The 16,883-nt window shown below is 42.5% G+C and overlaps 1 protein-coding gene and 2 long non-coding RNA genes across 5 annotated transcripts in view; 2 read left to right on the forward strand and 1 right to left on the reverse strand.

The window, feature by feature from the left end:
- The window catches only part of NSMCE2 (NSE2 (MMS21) homolog, SMC5-SMC6 complex SUMO ligase), a 267,276-nt gene that overhangs the window by 200,565 nt on the left and 49,828 nt on the right, over positions 1-16,883 (forward strand). The window lies entirely within an intron of this gene.
- Positions 1,764-16,883, reverse strand: part of LOC116533507 — a 15,739-nt gene continuing 619 nt past the window's right edge. Inside the window, exon 2 of the long non-coding RNA XR_004261327.1 lies at positions 1,764-1,834. This is a non-coding gene — a long non-coding RNA (uncharacterized LOC116533507). The remainder of the gene's footprint in view (positions 1,835-16,883) is intronic.
- LOC116533511 overlaps positions 2,094-16,883 on the forward strand; it is a 20,402-nt gene continuing 5,612 nt past the window's right edge. The window contains exon 1 of the long non-coding RNA XR_004261330.1: positions 2,094-2,104. This is a non-coding gene — a long non-coding RNA (uncharacterized LOC116533511). The remainder of the gene's footprint in view (positions 2,105-16,883) is intronic.

Raw genomic sequence — 16,883 nt, forward strand, 5'->3', positions numbered from 1 at the left:
CAGCCAGTAAACATGAGATCCAGCATTTACAATCAAGGAGTTTTCCTGATCCCTTAGCTCTGCGGACCCAGAGCCAGATCTTCCAGTACTGATGCTGTGCCACATTAGCAGGATGCTGCCGGAAATTTACTTAAACGATCTTTATTTTTGTTTCCTCATCTGTAAAAACAGTCAGAGTTGTTATAGTAATTAAATGGAGTATCATTGAACGTGACCAGTGGTTCTTAGCAGGGATTGCATATCAAATTCGTCTGCTGGTTTTTGTTTTTTGTTTTGTTTTGTTTTGCTTTTTTCCAGTTTGGGTCCTACCAGGAACTTCTGATTCATTTAAATACTATGTGGTTTGTTGTCACCAGTTTGAGACTCATGTCAACACTGGTTCAGAATAAGCAGGGTGATTCCATAAATTCATCTTCTTGATAACTACAAAACTCAGGACAGTGTTAGTCAGCATTGATGGGATTAAGTTTTGGGTGACATTAAAGTCTGATTTCAAAATCCCATAATAGTTGTTCCTCTGATCCTTAAAATGAACTTCCTTGCCCCCATTTATTGCTGAAACATTTATCTGCATGCATACCCAAGGTAGCACATTTTATGAATAGCTGATGCTAGTGAAAAGAGTGTTTTGTTATTTTCTTCTGTATTTGATAACTCCTTTACTGTGACCCAGCGAACCATTCTGAAAGTAAACCTTTAAAGTATTTTTATAGCATCACCTACAAATATTTTATATTTTTAAATCTGTATACAGTGAAATGCATGAGGTTATCAATAGTCTAGTTGATACAGGATTCTCATCAATCAAGAGGAGATTCTTTGTCAATGTGCTCCCTTTTTAACAAGAAAGGAGCACTGTATTAATTTGTTTTCACACTGCTGTAAGGAACCGCCTGAGACTGGGTAATTTATTAAAAAAACAAGAGGTTTAATTGACTCACAGTTCCTCATGGCTGGGGAGGCCTCAGGAAACTTAAAATCATAGCAGGATGTGAAGGAGAAGCAAGGAACGTCCTATATGGCAGCAGGAGAGAGTTGGGTGGGGGGGGAACTGCCACACACTTTTAAACCATCACATCTCATGAGAACTCGCTCAGTATGACAGGAACAGCATGAGGGAAACTATCCCCATGACCCCATCACCTCCCAGGTCTCCATCACCTCCCAGGTTCCTCCCTCAATATTTGAGATGAGATTTGGGTGGGGACACAGAGCCAAACCATATTAAGCACCTCTAGGGAAAATGTAATAGCCCCTTTCATGCATTTATTTATTGGGGGTGTGGGCAATTAATTTCACTGAGAATAACCTAAAAACTTTTGGCTTATGGAAAGAATGCCATGTCATTTGAATACTATTACCTTAACCTCATAATTTTTCCTTTTTTTTTTTTTTAAAAGACAGAGTCTCACTCTGTCATTCAGGCTGGAGTGCAGTGGCACAATCTTGGCTCACTGCAATCTCCGCCTCCTGGGTTGAAATGATTCTCTTGCCTCAGCCTCCCGAGTAGCTGAGACTCCAGGCATGCACCATCACACTCGGCTAATTTTTGTATTTTTAGTAGAGATAGGGTTTCGACATATTGGCCAGGCTGGTCTGGAACTTCCAACCTCAGGTGATTCATCTGCCTTGGCCTCCCAAAATGCTGGGATTACAGGCATGAGCCACCCTACCTGGACAATTTTGGCTTTCTTATACTGGAAGTGGGTCACTTCAAGGGCTGTGCCTCTTTTTTTTTTTTTTTTTTTTTTTTTTTTTTTTTTTTGAGACAAGTCTTGCTCTGTCACCCAGGCTGGAGTGCAGTGGTGCAGTCATGGCTCAGTGCAGTTTCAAACTCCCAGGATCAATTGATTCTCACACCTCCACCTCCCAAGTAGCTGGGACTACATCCAGCTAATTTTTTTATGTTTTAGTACAGATGGGGTTTCACCATATTGCCCAGGCTGGTCTCGAACTCCTGAGCTCAAGTGATCCTCTTGCTTCGGCCTCCCAAAGTGCTGGGTTTACAGACATGAATCATCACACCTGGCTGTCCCATTTAGACCTCATTCTAGGCCAGATCAAAGGTGACAAGGCAGATTCAGAGATTAATTGTGGTATCTCAGTAAGTTGGCACTGTTCCATTCAACAGTCATTTATTGAGCATCTGTTATTCACTATGCAGTGGGGGTACAAAGATGCAAAGAACATTGTCTCTGCACTGAAGGTTACCGTCTGTGGGCGGCTGGGGAGGAACAGGTGGTTTTGGTAAAGTTCAGCAAGTGTGTTACAGTGGAGGAGGTACGAGGTGCTTTGAGAGTAGAAAGAAAGGTCGCCTGATGTAGCCTGGGGAGGGAGGAAGAAAGACAGGAAGGGGCTGGTCTGCAAAGGCTTTCTGGTGGGGGAAAATACTGAGATGAATGTTAAAGGATGGATTGATGCTAGCAAAGTGAAGAATGGCTGGAAGAACATTCCACCTGGGCTCTGCAGCCCCTTGAGCAATCTTATAAATCGTCCTACCTAAACAGTGGTCATCTCAGTTCCAAATAGTGTCCTTTCTGACTCACTGACTTTCCATCCTCTCATTATTTGACTGTTAGATTATTTCTGTGTCACAGTCATTAACTCGTTTTGTGAAGTATGGCTACAAAGAGGAAAAAAAAATCTTTGAGCCGTGCCTTTTTGTCCCTGAAATGAACAGTCTGGGTGACCCATTTAGCCTGACCTCTATCGTAAGTTGAGCAGGATTAGCTGGAGACTGTGCTAGAACCCCAGCAGCATAGGCTGGTGGGAAAGGGAGCCTGAGGAAAATCTCCTGCCTGTACAGTTGGCATCCAGCGGGGGTTGTCACACCAGCAGAAGCGGGACAGCAAGGAGCGTCCCAAGTAGTCATCCAACCCGAGGTTTCCCTGGCCAAAGGTAGGAGAATGCAGCGGTTCATGGTATCCAGCATCTCTCACAAACTAGCTTTGTGTCCTTCACAAATTCACCTTTCAGTGCTTGGTCTTCTCTAAAATAAGTAATAACAATGGTATCTCACTACATGGAGGTGGTGGTGGGGTGGTGGTAAGGATTAAGTGAACATATTCACCAAAAGTACTGGAAGCTTTTGTTGTTAATTGTTAGGAGACAAAGTCCCAATTCCCTTAGAAGGGGACCCAGGCATGGCATCAGGGCCTCTATAGTTAGTGAGCTCCACTTCTCCACAAGACATGAGTTTTCCATACAAGCCAATTTTTTTTTTTTTTTTTGAGACGGACTCTCACTCTGTCACCTAGTCTGGAGTGCAGTGGCGCGATCTTGGCTCATTGCAACCTCCGCCACCCAAATTCAAGCAATTCTCCTGCCTCTGCCTCCCGAGTAGCAGGACTACAGGCACGTGCTGCCACGCCTGGCCAATTTTTGTATTTTTAGTAGAGATGGGCTTTCACCCTGTTGCCCAGGCTGGTCTTGAACTCCTGAGCTCAGGCAATCCCCCGCCTTGGTCTCCCAAAGCACTAGGATTACAGGCATGAGCTATCACGCCTGTTTTTGTTTTGTTTTGTTTTGTTTTGTTGAGATTGAGTCTCACTCTGTCACCCAGGCTGGAATGCCGTGGCGTGATCTTGGTTCACTAAGCCTCTGCTTCCCAGGATCAAGCGATTCTCATGCCTCAGCTTCCAAGTAGCTGGAAATTCAGACGTGTGCCACCACACCCAGCTAATTTTGGTATTTTTAATAGAGATGGGGTTTCACAATGTTGGCCAGGCTGGTCTTGAACTCCTGGCCTCAAGCGATCCACCCACCTGGACTTCCCAAAGTGCTGAGATTACAAGTGAGAGCCATCATGCCCAGCCCCAATTTCATTTTTAACACACACTTATTGAATGTTTCCTATGTGCTAGGCACTGTTCAAAGCACTGGGGATACATTAGAGGAATCAGTCCATGCAAAGGCCCTGGTGTGGGAGTTGGCCTGACACATGTTCCAGGAGTGACAAGGAGGTTCCCATGGAATGAGTGAGTGAAAGGAAAGTAGGAGATGAGATCAGAGAGCTAACAAAGTGGATGGCGCAGGGCTTCTCAGGCCATTGGAAGGACTTTGGCTTTTACTTAGAGGTTAATATGGGGTGAGAAGTGAGAGAAGAATGATAACTACTGCTGATTATTGAGCTTATAGAAGATAGCTGGCACTGTGCTAAGTGGTTGACCTGTGTTATCCTTCTCAATCAAAACCAGCAGATTAGAACAATGATGTAAGGCAAATGGACTGTCCCCAGGGAGGATGCTGAGACAGAGGGGTTGGGGAGTGTGCTAGGGCAGTATTTAAACCCAGATCTATGTGGCTTCCTGATGTCATACTGTCATTTAATGAATATCGGCATGTGCTTGCCACCAGATTGCTGTAGCAAGACTAATCTTAGCCTCCACTTGACCACTCTGCAAGACCACTGCCCAGGAACCGGATAGGAAGTTGGTGTCTGTGCTTCCAAAGCACTCTGGGAATCCGGGACAAAGAGTCTGAGCGCACAACATGCACCACACACGCATTTTCCCCAGGGCACGACGCAGGGTGATGCAGTGTCCATGCTGCCACTCCACGCTCCCGGCATCTCTGTTTCGCAAGTGGAGAGTTTCAACGCCTCACTCTTTCCATATTTAAAGACTCAGTGTTTCTGAGTGCCTTTTAAGGGCAGGGTGGAATCAAAGCCCAAAATACCAAAGGTTCAGTTTCCTGTTACTGACCACACTAGACCAGAAAATGAGGCAGCTTTCAGAGCAGCTGCCTCCTGCTGTGAACCTGCAGTTCAGCTTTGACTCAGGGGAGCCTGTGGGAACTGTCAGACTCCTTCATCTGCAAGCTGTTGTTCTCAACTGAATGGACACACCCTAAGTCAAGTTGTGTGTTCAAGACCAATCTGCAGTGCAGAACATGAAGAACACACAGAATTCTTGTGGAATTCTAATTCTAGTCTATTTGCAGGACTAAATAAGGACCTACCCAATAATCCTCTTAACTCGTGCTCCACTAATTTGAAATTTGTGATGACCATCGAAGGAACTAAACTGTAAAATAAAAGGGCAAGGGTATCCATTTTTTTCAATAAGTATATAAATTAGCTGCTTATTTTGTGCAAAGTATAATACTGGGTGCCAAGAATGTCAAAATGAGTGTTTATGAAAAGGAGATAATTTATAAGTACTTATGGTATACTGTAAGTATTATTAACTATATATTCCAATTACTGCACACAAATTCAACTGTACATACTCAACAAAAATGGAGAGAGAGTAAAACAGAGAGGAAATTTAAATAGTACAGGTAATTTTGTCCACCAGTCCCACACTGAGCATTAGATGGCAGGGATGCATCCGTGATTCCCTCCGCTGCTCTCAGCTTCTTTGTTGCTCTCATGGTATAAAGTTTCATTGCATCAAGTGTGATTGTATGTTTAAAGATATACATTGTTCGTATCGCATGTCACTGACTTCTCATGCTGGCCAAAGAAACACTGTTCTTCCCAGTGGAAGAGAAATCCTGGTTGTGTTTGACCTTCTAAGAAATTGTTAACTTGGCTTTGACATACATGAGATTTTCATCTTATGCTTTGACTTTAGAGTTTATTCTCTACATAAGATATTAATTCATTGTGCTGACAGATGTACAGTGTAGTCAAATGTGGCTGTGAATTTCAGTTTTTGACTGATTTAGACCGTGGATAAGTTATTTGACTTCCCTTAGTGCTTAAAGATTGCCTTATTCAACTCTAATCTATAAAACTAAGATACTTATATTCATTTTATTAGCATTGTTCTAATGATTAAATCAATAATATACATAAAGATCCTGACAAGATATTTAGCATAATATGTGATAGTTGCCACCGCATTCCTAGTAGGTAAAGATGTGGACTTTACCTGCGGGAGACTTTGAAGGCTTTTAGCAGAGATGTGACATGACCCATGCAGGTTTCAGGAGAGAAAAGTAGAATTGCTAGAACTTGGGGACTATTTGAAGTAAAAGGGAGTGGGAAGATCTTCACAGGTGAAGGTTGGCTTTATGTTTTCCAGCTTCAGAAGTTGGATAAATGGAGATATTAAATTAACTGTTACAAAGAATAATAAAAAGGTACTGTTTTACTTCAGGCTGAAATGATGTACCTGGCATTAAGCTAAGGAATTTAATACATTATTTGATTTAGTCACCATGATAATCCTACAGAATAAGTAGTATCATTGCCATTTTACTACTGAGAAAACCTAAACTCAGAGGAACCTAGTGTCTTCCAGCTAATCAGTGTGTCCCTAGGATTCGAACATGGATTTGTCTGACACGAAAGCCTCATTTTAAACTACAGCAGTGAATAAGCCCTCCCTCTGGAAGAAGAGAAATGGAGAAGGGACACAAAGATAAAGAGAAATCTTAATTCTGGAAGTGTTAAGCTGTCAGGCAGGGATATCTTGAAGGCAGCTGGAAAGTCAGACCGATGGGTGGGGGGAAATTTTTAAAATGTGGGTGTTCCTGGCTTATGGTATTGGGGAGTGAGTAAGGTCACTCAGCAAGAAGTATGGTTAAAGAGAAACAGATCCTGAGTAAATGAAGGTTAGAAGGGGGATGCCAACCTGGTTTAGAAACTCATATACCTGGCCGGGCGCGGTGGCTCAAGCCTGTAATCCCAGCACTTTGGGAGGCCGAGGCGGGTGGATCACGAGGTCAAGAGATCGAGACCATCCTGGTCAACATGGTGAAACCCCGTCTCTACTAAAAATACAAAAAATTAGCTGGGCATGGTGGCACGTGCCTGTAATCCCAGCTACTCAGGAGGCTGAGGCAGGAGAATTGCCTGAACCCAGGAGGCGGAGGTTGCGGTGAGCCAAGATCGTACCATTGCACTCCAGCCTGGGTAACAAGAGCGAAACTCCATCTCAAAAAAAAAAAAAAAAAAAAAAAAAAAAAAAAGAAACTCATATGCCTACATACTCAGCTTAAGAGTTTAGAAACACTCGTATACCTATATACAGTGTAATTTCTTCTGACCAAAGTATACCCTTGTGCTTTGGTGTATACATTTTTAGTCAGCTTGGTATTGAGAGTTCCCTGTTAGAGCTTGGGCTTCGCCCTCACAGAGCTTATAGCCCAGTGGAGAGGCTTAATAGAAGAGCCTTAAACAACAATAGCAATCAGTTGCAGTAATCAGCTACATGTTACTTTAGGGTGCTGTTATGGGACACTGCGTAAGATTGGCCCCTAAGCCAGACTTGAGAGTCAATAGCCAGGGAATTAGGATCACAGGTCATACTATGGAATAAGTTTATACTCGGCGGGGCACGGTGGCTCATACCTGTAATTTTAGCACTTTGAGAAGCTGAGACAGAAGGATTGCTTGAGCACAGGAGCTCAAGACCAGCCTGGGTAATATAGGGAGACCCCATCTCTATAAAAATTTTAAATAATAGCCAGGTGTCGTGGCATGCGCCTGTAACCCCAGCTGCGCAGGAGGCTGAGGCAAGATGATGGCTTCAGCCCAGGAGCTCGAGGCTGCAGTAAGCCATGATTGCCCCACTGCACTCCAGCCTGGAAAACAGAGACCCTGTCTCAAAACAAAACAAAAACAAAAAACTTATATTTCAAAAAACAAAACACTGAGCAACAGCTGTTTTTGCCTCTCCTTGTCCCATCTTGGGCCCTACTGCCCAGTTTAAATTTCTCTCTTTCTCTCTCTCTCTCCTCCCCACTTCTTCCCTCCTGCAGAAAGAGATACAATGCAGCTCCATGTAACAATATGGCAGTCAAATGTATACACTGCAGTTTCTTAGATTTTTTTCCTGAACACGTAATTGCTCTAGGAGACCTGCATAAACTGTGAAAATAGCACATTTCTTTTCCACTGACCATCAGAAAAGAAAATTCCCAAGCTTTCCTATTGTACAGTGAGTAATCAGTCTCAAATTTGGCCTTTATCTTGATATCCAGTTTTTATTTTGAGAGGTTATCTAGTGTAATGGTTAAAAGTACAGGTCCTGGGGGCTGGACTGTCTGGATTTGAATTCTTGTTCTACCAATTGCTAACTCTGTGACCTTGGGCAAAATACTTAACCTCTCTGTGCTTGTTTTCACATCTGTAAGATGGGGATATCATGATATTACCTACATCCTTAGCACTATGTGAGGAATCATATGTTAATACATGTGAAATGGCTAGAACTATACATGGCATATATAGACAATTTATAAAGGTTGGATATTCATGCTTCTACTGAATTATACCAGCTGATAAAATAGCGTGTTAAGATGGGAGCCACTGGCCCGTGAGGACAGATTCCCCAGCCCATTGTAAATCACTCACAGATCAGCTCCCTGTTCACTTAACATAGAGGAAAGAGTCCAGCATTTGTTTCTTTTTCCTCTCTATTAACATTGCAGGTACTGGGCCATGGTAGATTTAGTGGGTAGTAATTTTAAGCCCCATAGCTAGAGACAAGGAAACTGTTTCTTTTTAAAATAGAAGTATCCTTCCTTCCAATCACATGTGCAATGGCTATGTTTAGAAATCTTCCAGGAGCAGTCTAGGAAGATAACTGAAAGCATGGTGTATGGCGAGATGCCTAGTATGTGATAAGGAAGGTAGGCAGGCGGCCAGCCAGCCATCGTATTGTCTGTTTCATAATGTGTTGTCAGATCAGGAAGGGAATATGATGCTTTTCTCTGTGGCTGAACTTTTCCATCAGTCCTGTTGAGTTGCCAGTTGGAAGACCCTGGTTGATACATCTCTGGACCCATCTGTCTGGAGTGGCAGCAAAGAACAAACCACAGATTCTACACCTTGTTGTGAAGCAACTGAACGTCACCCTCTCTGAGCATTTCCCCTAGCTTGCCCTAGAGATCTCAGAAAACCTCCTTTCTTCCGACAGGAAGCTACAGGGTTATAGGCTTGATATTGTTAATGGAAGAAACTCATCAACTTCTTGAACCTGCCTCTAAAACCCCACAAAGTAGAGGGATTTTGACTAAGCAAGTGTCGTTTACTCCCTGGAGGTTGTGTCAGCTCTAGTTTCTTTTCAATTGCTTAAGAGTTAAAAAACTATTACTGTGGTCTCAGAGGTCAGACACGAGCACTGTGAGCTGGATCTCACCCACAGATGTGTTTGGCTTGGCCCACATACTTGTATATGCATATGTCAGTTAGTTGCAACATACAAAAATTGGGGGGTTTCACATAAAAATCTGTGTTTCCAATTTCTTTAACTGCCAAATCTGACAACACTGTGTCTTGCCTCCCACCCCTGTGGAAACAGTCTGCCTGTCTGGGTAACAGTGGTCCCCTAGTCCCTACTCTTTGCCATAGTCCTCACCTGGCCCACTTCCTCCACTCCATTTGGTTCCTAGCCTCAGAGGCATGGGAGTTTATATAATCTTCTCTTAGAACCCGGTGCCGAGTTCTTTACAATATAATCCCAAATGAAAAGTGAAAATTCTTACTATACTCCTTGACCTAGTTTTAATATGATGCTAACTACTGAGTCTCAGGCCTTTGCTTTTTGATTTAAGATAAAAAAATCCTAAGTATTTTCTCTGGATCTTTTTGCAGGGGTGGGGGATCTAAGTAACAACTTTTTTTTGGTCACTTATTTAAAAATCACAGTTGGCAGTGATCCTCGCCTAATGGTCTTCTTGAGTCAGAGAAGTCTTTTTCCTTTGACCTTTTTCATGGTAGCATTTTACACTATTCTGGTTACTACCAGCAATACAGGCTAAACAACAACCCAAAGTTTGACCCTTTAGCCTTGTCCTTAGTCAGCTACTTTTGCTGCTATAAGTTGCATCTGGGGAAGGGAGCATGGAGATCTAGAGAGGAAATAAGTTACCTGTTTAACTTCCACAGAGTTGAAAACTGAGTCATGGGGCCACACGATACAAAGGTGATGTACACAAAGTATTTGCAAATTGCTTTTATTGGGAAGTCGTTTGTCCCCCCCCCCCTTTTCTAGCCACATGGCCAGCCCAGCCCCTGAGATTCTGCAGGCCCCCCATTCCGGTGAGTGTACCTCAGTTGGTGAAATCTGCCCAGCACAAGTTCTTCCCCCACTTTTGCTATTTCCTTATTCCGAAGATAGATGGACAAGTGCATTTTCCTTACCCCCTGCCAGCTGCCTGAGGACAATTTGAGCTTGATAACATGCGGCCAGTGTGCAGTTGTCCCTGAAAGAATTGTGTTGTGAAATCACAGAGTGTAGCTACTGCATTGCAGAAGCTTAATCAGTGTATAAAAATTCATTAAGCACTTTAGGAGCTTTGGAGAAAAGTCATTTGTGAATATTAGTCATTTATTTTATTGCCATCATTGTCTCACTTTACCATAGAAATGTTTTATTAAGGCCAGGCACAGTGGCTCATGCCTGTAATCCTAGCACTTTGGGAGGCCGACGGAGGAGAATCGCTTGAACTCAGGAGTTTGAGAGCAGGCTGGACAGCATAGTGAGACCCCTGTTATCTACTGAAAATCAAAAAAATTTGCCAAGCGTGGTTGCACATGGTTGTAGTCCCAGCTACTCAGGAGGCTGAGGCAGGAGGATTACTTTGATCTAGGGAGATCAAGGCTGCAGTGAGCTATGATCGTGCCAGTGCACTTCAGCCTGGGCACAGAGTGAGACCCAGTCTCAACAACAAAAAAAGTTTTATTAATTTGTTCAAATTCCCATGACTCCAGTTTCACTTGAGGTCATGGACTTCTCTATCAAAAAGTTTTTAGTAGCTTCAGTAGGTCTGAAATTTCAGAGTATTGAGCAAGGCCTACACTGAGCTAGAACATGATCTAATAAGATTGGACTGTCAGACAAAACAAGAAGCACCAGTCTGTGGTCAAAAGGTTTTTAAGAAGGAAATATTAAAGCTCTGCTGTGAGAAACTCAAGAAGATCATAAAGCATGTGAGCTGGAAGGCTGTTTCTTTCTCATTTCTACTGTGATGGGGGGGACCCTCATCCTAGCTAAACAGAGACGCTGAAGCAAAATTAGCTGTGATTAAACAGAAACCATAGATGATATCTTTCTATTGGGAAACTAATCATTTATGTAACTGGCAGGATGAAACCTCAGAAAATAGCTGAAACATTTTGCTTAGAGTCCGGACGGGCACCTAGGAAGACTAACTCCAAAATGTCAAAATATGGAAAATACATAACTCAGACTAGAGGGAGACAGAAGTGAGTTCCATTCCCAGCCCATCAACGTCAGATGTGGGGCAAGTTATTTAACCTTTTTTGCTCCTTAGTTTTTTTTTAATCCCTAAAATAGGGATTGGAATTGGAACATTTATAAGATTGTCATGGAGATTCAAAGAAATAATATGTGGAGAATGCTTGAAACAGCACCTACCATATGATGAGTGCCCAATCAATGATAGCAATTGCAGTTACATAAAAGAGAAATGTGTAATAGCTTTTTGTCTATCGTGTTCAATATGGCTTTCAAAATAAAGGCCACTAACTCATAGTTTTATTGCTGTTTCTCCTAACTACATTTAAATCCCCAGTTACTTGAAGCCCCTTTTATTTGTCTTCTGCATAGCTACAAGTAACTCATCCATTCTCCTGTAATGTTCTCCTCCCTTAGCCAATACCATTCCAATGAATAAATGCTCAAGATCAAATGTGAACAAAGAATGTTTAGGCTGACTTTAGGACTGAATCACTGTGATCTGTTTCAGCTTCCTGGAGCTCTTTTTTCCTTCCTGCTCATTTACTGGGGAATATAATGTTTGCATCTGCTGTTGAATTACCATGTAACCATTGAGACATGTTTATTGACGAGATATATTTATGAAATGCCTTATGTTTGTGATCACTTGTAATAAAACTAATAAAGAATATGGTTTATTGACGAATATATTAGATTGCAAGGGGGAAAACCCAGTGCTAATGATGATCTCACTTTTAATATGTTAGATAATTACTCCAACTGAAACCGAATTGATTTTTATCAGATAAATTGGAGGTCAAAGTTACACCACAATAATCACTGCTTTCAAACCGTCTTTGTGTAATGTGGGGGAAGATTTTACTCTGGGGACCCTACAAGGCATTTGCCCTTGCCACCCGCAGAGGACTTGGATCTGCGCACCCACAGCTAGAAGTAGAAGCATATATTTCCTTTATTTTACCAAATAATAGAAACCATGAAGAAAACCACTCTCTTCAATAATGGGTGAAATTAGACATCAAAGAAGAATTCCCTTTCACTCAGTTCTCTGCTTCATTTAAAACCCAGAATCTTTGTAGAAGTGTGGGGGGCGGGGGGAGGAGGAATGCACAAATTGTTTAATGTTTTTGTTTTCCCATAAAATCTCCAAAGAAGGAATCTTAGTTTCACCTTTGATATTCAAAAACATAGACAATAATAACATTTCATTTGCTCTAACATAGTTTGTGATGTCACTAGAAATTCTTGATAAAATTGTCAGCATGAGTATGCCATTGAATTAATAAACCATGCTTTATTCATGGTATGTTGTGCAATATGTCAGCATTTCCCCTTTCTTTCCTGTAAATTGTAACTTTTCTGATGACTAGCATTTAAAATCTTTTCCTGATTAAGGAATTGTCAGCTGAAATCATCAGGGATTCCCCCTTAACCATTTTGGAAGAAATCTGAAGAATTTAATGTGTTGCTTGGAAATTAAGAAATTTGGAATAATCCATGTGAAACTCAGTGGTGAAATAGAATCAAGAAATGATGGTTTTCTTGAAAATAAGATAATGATAGGGTTGCAGAAAGAATAATCAAAACCATAGAAATAATGAACTCTTTAAAACATTTAATAAACTTTAATGTCTTTGTTCTGTGCTTTTCAAAAGATTTGTTACATTATAAGAGCTAAATTGAAAGAGAAATATTAACATTTCAGATGCTTAGGAAATGGTTTTTAAATTTAATTTCTCCAATTACTCGAGGTTAACAGAAACTTCTTTTATAAGTGCGTGTTGCATCCACAGTGCCACTAGAGCAAGGGTAGCAGGCTGATATGGTAGAAAGCTGACTCACCAGGACAGAAGTTAAGAGATCTGTTTCAAGTGCAAGGGGTATATAACAAGCCTTCTGTCCAGTGGCAGGATGGGGTGGGGTGAGCAGGAGACAGCTGGCTAGTGTGATAAAGAGTAGGGCTCTGTTGGAGAAGAATCCTTAAAAAGCCTCTCTGAGGCAGTAACCTTTGAGCTGCACCAGCATGGGGAGAGCATAGCCAAGAGCTCAGCAAGTGCACAGAAAGCAAACAGCACATGCAAAGGCCCTGGGGCTAGAGTAAATTTGATTATCAAGAAACAGTGAGTAGAAGACGGCTCAATAGGTGCAGCAAACCACCATGGCACATGTATACCTGTGTACCAAACCTGCATGTTCTGCACATGTATCCCGGAACTTAAAGTGAAAAAAAAAAACAACAAAAAACCATTGAGAAGGCAGGTATAGCTAGAGCATAGAGGGAGAGTGGTGAGGCTAAGGTCTACAAGGTAGGAAGAGGCAGCCCTGATAAAAGTCAACTATGGGGAGCAAAAGTTAACAGTTGAGTTCATTTACTGTGTTTTAGAATTCTCCCAATTCTAAAAATGGCACGTGGAAAACACTGTAAAGAAGAAGGAAGGGTCTCTATGCCAAATCTCAGCCAGCTGCAAGCTCCAAATTTGTATCTGATGACAGACAGTCCTTACTCTTGGTAACTCCTAGAAAGAGAAGGGCCTCACGACTTGCCAGCTTAGCTCTTTTGTTGTCACCTTCCACATAAACAAAGGAGACTGAAGCAAAGGAAAAGTGTCCTCAAAGTCGGTCATCCTGTGCCTCCCGCGCCCGCCCTCAACCCCGTGTATGTGTTACACATGCCGAGAGTTCCCTTACCCCCCATACTCCTCCATGGGCATAGCGTGACACTGTTCAGTCTGGTGGCTGAGAAGGAAAGGAAACAAAGAAACAGAACTTTACTTTTCATCTTTCAACAGGCTTTGCAGAACAAAATGAAAAATCAAAGGGAGCCAAAATGATAGATCTGAGATTCAGTCCACCAGCTGTTACAAAAAAACAGTGGCAGAAGCAACTGATACTTTCTCACTCTATCTTCCAACCAAGACCCCCTAGAAAGCCCTGCATGAGCAACTTTAGGCTATCCGGCACTTCCAGGAGAGTTATTTAGAATAATGGAAAATGAGAAAGATTGGCACATGTTTTTCAAAGACCGGTAATCAAATAGGGTAGCAAACACGCAGAGATTTGAATTGAATGAATGTAGGAGATGATTTGTTTAAAATAATTTAGCAACTAGAAGCAAAGTCTTTAATGCTTAAGTGGGTATCTAAGCAGCAGGCCAATTCCTCCCAGCCATTAAAAGCTTATACAAATCCCATATATCAGTAATGTGCTTTTTAGGTTTGCAATTTCCTTTCAAGGAGCCTTGCTTTTTTTTTTTTTTTTGAGATGAAGTTTCACTCTTATCACCCAGGCTGGAGTGCAGTGGTGCAATATTGGCTCACTGCAGCCTCCGCCTCCCGGGTTCAATCAAGCAATTCTCCTGCCTCAGCCTCCTGAGTAGCTGGGACTACAGGTGCCCGCCACCACACCTGTTTGATTTTTTGTCTTTTTAGTAGAGATGGGGTTTCGCCATGTTAGGCAGGCTGGTCTCAAACTCCCACCTCAGCCTCCCAGAGTGCTAGGATTACAGATGTGAGCCACCACGCCCAGATGAGCCTTGCATTTTTAGACACTCAACCACTCCCTGAAAATAACCGAGCCAGGTGGTGGTTGTCTACCAGTAATATTTTTTCACACCTCTGGAAGTGGAGCTGTAATCCTTCTTGATGTAAATGCTGTATAGGGACTTGCAGGCTTTCCTTCAGTATTTTCATTCATTCGTTGTACACCGTGCCTGAGCAGTGTACCAGCTGTTGGTGATACAGCAATTAAGTAAAATGCTGGATGAGGCCCTATGGGGAGATGGGCAAAGTGTGGGAAGTACTAGAATAGCAGAGAAGTAAACAAAGTGAGATGTCAGGGTGGAATGGGAGCGACTAATCCCAGCGAGGGAGGTGGGGATCAAGGAGGACCTCAAAGATGTAACTAGACTCACACTGAAGGGTTTAAAGGAAGAAGATATAATTAGACACAGAGAATCACATGAAGCAAGACAGACACAGAATAACCACATAGACCATATTTTCTTCATCATGACTTTTCTCATTGACTAGAATCTTTTTTTTCTTTTTTCTTTTCATGTGTGTTTGTGTGTTAGGAACAGATGGGGAGTTACAGGGATAGAGGGGTAGGGATGGGAGAAGTAGATGGGTAAGGAATGTGAGGCTTCAAGTCCCAAACAGAGTAGTGTATGAGCTTTAGTGTCAGAAAGACCTGAGTGGGCCTTAGGCTGTTCCATTACCTCAGAGCCCCAGCTTCCATATCAGCAAAATGGGTAAGCGTCCTCTTGGGTTGCTGTGAGGGTGAAATGAGGTGGACTGTAGCACAGCGAGGGGCTGGGTTTGAGTCAGACAGACCTGCTTTCAAATCACACTGACTTCTTGTATTAGCTAAGGCATCTTGCATGCTAAAACCTCAGTTTTCTCATCTGTGAAATGGGAATAATAGTATCTCCCTCATGGGCGCATAAGGTTTCAACTAGCTCATTCGTGAAAAGTGTTTATCAGCACAGATCTGTGTACACAGTCAGCAGTGTTAGCTTTCTCCCTCTTTCTAATAGAACCTTGCTAAAGGTTAGTTCCCTTTCCCCTAAGGAAATGTGACAGTTTGCAGTTTTAAATCCTTCGGTAATTTATTCACTGTAACTGTACAAAGAAAGAATGTGACCTTTTTAGCAATTATATTGTCCATGGAGAGTCTTCCATTCAGGCTCACCACATTCATTTTCCTTTGCTGGTAGCCTTTTTTTCTCTCTCTTTTTTAAAGACAGGGCCTCACTCTGTCACCCAGGCTGGAGTGCAGTGGCGCAGTCACAGCTCACTGCAGCCTCAACTTTCTGGGCTCAAGCGATCCTCCTACCTTATCCTCCTGAGTATCTGGGACCACAGGCACATACCACCACAACCAGCTAATGTGTTTTTTTGTTTTTTAGCAGAGATGAGGTCTCGCTATGTTGCCCAGGCTGGTCTCAAATTCCTGGGCTAAAGTGGTCCTCCCATCTCAGCCTCCCAAAGTGCTGGGATTACAGGCATGAGCTGCTATGCCTGGTTTAGCCTGATTCTTATCAATACCTGATGATAACAAATACCATCTCAGGGCAAACAACTGAATGGCATGTCTTCTTTTTTGATTCTAGTTTCCTAATTTGAGGTAGTTTCTATACAGCTTTCTTACCTTCAGCGACACATACTTAAGCTCAGTATAACTCAATTCAGAACAACTCACCTTCTATATATAAGCTTAGTATCATGGGAAGCATGTGACCCAAGGCCCTCCTCTCAAGCAGCTAACGGCCTTCTTGGGAAAATAGAACTTCCAGAAAACAATTAGGCAACAATATGAAGAAAGTCTATGACGAGATACAAAGTCTATTCCAACTATGTTTATGACACTGGCAGTACGTGCACTAGTCGGAAGCTGGAATTTTCAGGGGAGGCTCCAGACTTTAGGAATTATGATCAACCAGCAGGTCTTAGAATAACCATTTTCCTCCCTCCCACTTCCCTGTCCTACCTTCCTTCCTTTTGAGATAGGGTCTTGCTCTGTTGCCCAGGCTAAAGTGAAGTAGCATGATCACAGTTCACTGCAGTTCACTTCTTAGGCCCAAGCAATCTCCCACCTCAGCCTCCTGAGTAGCTGGGACTACAGGTGTACATCACCACACCCAGCTGATTTTTGCTTTTTTTTTTTTTTTTTGAGACGGAGTCTTGCTCTGTCACCAGGCTGGAGTGCAATGGCACAGTCTTGGCTCAC

Source organism: Sapajus apella, unplaced genomic scaffold (genome assembly GCF_009761245.1).
Source record: "Sapajus apella isolate SASKATOON/1434 unplaced genomic scaffold, GSC_monkey_1.0 scaffold3, whole genome shotgun sequence".
In the NCBI taxonomy this organism is placed as follows: domain Eukaryota; kingdom Metazoa; phylum Chordata; class Mammalia; order Primates; family Cebidae; genus Sapajus; species Sapajus apella.